Source organism: Mandrillus leucophaeus, unplaced genomic scaffold (assembly GCF_000951045.1).
Source record: "Mandrillus leucophaeus isolate KB7577 unplaced genomic scaffold, Mleu.le_1.0 Scaffold20, whole genome shotgun sequence".
Taxonomy (NCBI): domain Eukaryota; kingdom Metazoa; phylum Chordata; class Mammalia; order Primates; family Cercopithecidae; genus Mandrillus; species Mandrillus leucophaeus.
In genome coordinates this window covers 2,929,340-2,932,820 of record NW_012102032.1, presented here as the reverse complement: position 1 = coordinate 2,932,820, position 3,481 = coordinate 2,929,340, and the positions used below count along the sequence as shown (strand labels likewise).

Genomic DNA, 3,481 nt, shown 5'->3' with positions numbered 1-3,481 from the left:
GGAACAGTGGCTCACGCCTGTAATCCTAGCCTAGCACTTTAGGAGGCTGAGGTGGGCGGATTGCCTGAGCTCAAGAGTTCGAGACCAGCCTGGGCAACATGGTAAAATGCCGTCTCTACTAAAATACCAAAACAAATAATAATAATAATAACTAGCCGGGCATGTGGGCGTACGCCTGTAGTCCCAGCTACTCGGGTGGCTGAGGTGGGAGAATTGCTTGAACCCGGGAGGCAGAGGTTGCAGTGAGCCAAGATCATGTTCACTGCACTCCAGCCTGGGCGACAGAGCAAGACTCTGTCTTGGAAAAAAATTTAAAAAAAGAGTTAGAATCTCACTGTCACCTAGGCTGGAGTGCAGTGGTGCAATCATAGCTCACTTGAACTGCTGGGCTCAAGTGATCCTCCCACCTCAGCCTCCCAAGTAGCTGGGACTACAAGTGTGAGCTACTACAACAGGGCTATAGTAGGAGATTATTATTAGTGATAACAGCTAACATATAGCACTTACTCTGGACTAAACAGTTATATATGTTAACTAATTCTCTTTCAACCTCTGAGGTAGGTAGTAATATTTCCATTTTACAGATGAGGAAATTAAAGTACAGAAAGGTTGACTGACTTGGCTAAAATCACAATGCTAATAAGAGGCAGAGCCAGGATGTGAAGTATAACAGTTCGTATCCAGGAAATTAGTAGATGTTTCAGATGAGGAAAAATAAAAATGCAGTACAAGCTAACTATTTAGAAATATAAAGGAAATACCATAAGACACTGAGATGAAGTGGTATCCTCCAAGGTGGGAATGTGAAGCATTATTCTTTGTAATTATAAGCTTTATATTTCTGTAACTCTTCAAATATATTCAAGAATTAATTTGACAAAAATAAAAGTTTAGGCCAGGGGTGATGACTCACACCTATAATCCCAACACTTTGGGAGGCTGAGACAGGAGGATCACTTGAGCCCAGGTGAGACCAGCCTAGTAAACATGGCAAAACCCCATCCCTACTAAAATGCAAAAAATTAGAACCAGGTGTGTTGGCACACACCTGTATTCCCACCTACTCAGGAGACTGAGGTGGGAGGATCACCTGAGCCCAGGAGGTTGAGGCTGCAGTCAGCTGTGATCATGCCACTGCACTCCAGTCTGGGCAACAGAGTGAGACTTTATCTGGGAGGGGGAAAAAAAAAAGGTTTAACACTGGGAGGGAAATTGGTAGGAGGGAAGAAATCATCTTCCTCATGAGGTGATAATGAATTACATAACTTAATTATAAATGATCTTTAGGTAACTGGAATGTAGCTCAGTAGTAAAATATGCAGAGATCTGTACATATTAATATAACTCAGGAGAATGATGAGTTCCCCAAATACAGATTCATACAGGAAAAAATAAAAGTGGCAAGAACTAATCCTTGAGGATCTCACAAAACTAGGAAAGGAAAGCATATGCTTGATAAATCAAGCATAAGAAATAAATGGCCATAGAGCTAAAAGAGGACAGGGTAGTCAGGCAGCTACCCATAATACATGTGTTTATGACATTAGCTCAATCAATAAGACTGACATGGCAGTGAGTAATTTAGGACAACATGATTTGCATTTATGGCCTGTTTATGACAGGTTAGGACTGTGGTTAGGACTTAGCAACATACCACAAAGGAAAAAACTGTTGTGCACATAGCCTGTTTTATTTGAGTAACTGGCTCTTGGGAACCACTACATCCTTTTTTTTTTTTTTTTTTTTTTTTGAGATGGAGTTTTGCTCTTGTTGCCCAGGCTGGAGTGCAATGGCGGGATCTCAGCTCACCGCAACCTTTGCTTCCCAGGTTCAAGCAATTCTCTTGCCTCAGCCTCCCGAGTAGCTGGGACTACAGGCGTGCACCACCTGGTCTTTTTTTTTTTTTTTTTTTTAGTAGAGATGGGGTTTCTCCATGTTGGTCAGGCTGGTCTTGAACTCCTGACCTCAGGTCATCCACCTGCCTTGGCCTCCCAAAGTGCTGGGATTACAGGTATGAGCCACCGTGCCTGGCCAGGAGCCTCTATATTCTTTTATTAGTGTTTGTAAACTGTAGTGTTCGTAAACTTTTATTAGTGTTTGCTGCACTTTAGTTAATTTTGTGCCTATAATACTTCCAATTTAGGGTTTTACTTATCATAAGTGGATGATAAAAGGTTACAAGAATGGTTGGACAAGGTGGCTCACACCTGTAATCTCAACACTTTTTTTTTTAGCTGGGTGTGGTGGTATGTGCCTATAGTTCCAGGCACGTGGCAGACTGAGGTGGGAGGATTGCTTGAACCCAGGAAGTCAAGGCTGAAGTGAGCTGAGATTTTGTCACTGCACTCCAGCCTGGTGACAGAGTGAGACCCTGTCTTAAAAACACACACATACACACACACATACAGAGTCTTTAAACTGATAAGAACAGATACTACACTTGATCTTAGCCAAAAGGCTGAGAAGCAATGTCACACCAATCTTTAAGACAAAAGAAAGGAAGGAAGGAAGGGGAGGCAGGGGGAGGAAAGGAAAGGAACAAAGGAATGGAAGGGAAGGGAGGAAAGAAAGGAAGAAAAGGAAGGAAGGGGCCAGGTGTGGTGGCTCACGACTAATCCCAGCATTTTAGGAGGCTGAGGCAGGTGGATCACTTGAGGTCAGGAGTTCGAGACCAGCCTGACTAACATGGTGAAACCCCATCTCTACTAAAAAATACAAAAATTAGCCAAGCATGGTGGCCTGAGCCTGTAATCCCAGCTACTTGGGAGGCTGAGGAGGGAGAATCCCTTGAACCTGGGAGGCCGAGGCTGCAGTGACCCAAGATCGTACCACTGAACTCCAGCCTGGGCAACAGAAGGAAGGAAAAGGAAGGGAAGAGAGGAAAGGGAGGGAGAAGAAGGACGGGAGGAAGGAAAAGAGGGAGGGAGGGAAGGAAGGAAGGAAGGAGAGAAAGAGGGAAGGAGGGAAGGAAGGAAGGAAAGGAGGAAGGGAGGAAAAGAGGGTAAGGGGAAGGGAAGGAAGAGAGAAAAAGAGAGGGAGGGAGGGAGGAAGAGAGAAAGACAGGGAGGGGGAGAGAGAAAGAAAAAGAAAAGAAAAGGAAGAAAAAAGAGAGAGAAAAAAGAATAGGGAGCTAGAACAGTACAAACTACACTCCCATAGAATTCTAGCATTCCATGAAATAAACAGTAAAAACTAAACATTCATGAAATTTTCCCAATTTTGTATAAAATGTTAGTTTAACTTGTACTTCTACCCAATCCAAAAAAATTTTTTTAATTTTATGGAATTTTTTTTAACTGTAAAACGCAATATTTCTCGTCTGCTGGCAAGTGCTATCAAAGACAAATATTGGTTGGGCGTGGTGGCTCATGTCTGTAATCCCCACACTTTGAGAGGCTGAGGTAGGCGGATCACTTGAGGTCAGGAGTTCGAGACCAGCCTGGCCAACATGGTAAAACCCTGTCTCTACTAAAGATAAAAA

The 3,481-nt window shown here is 43.3% G+C and overlaps 1 protein-coding gene across 1 annotated transcript in view; it reads right to left on the bottom strand.

Moving 5' to 3' along the window:
- SKA2 (spindle and kinetochore associated complex subunit 2) overlaps positions 1–3,481 on the bottom strand; it is a 51,324-nt gene that overhangs the window by 11,312 nt on the left and 36,531 nt on the right. The window lies entirely within an intron of this gene.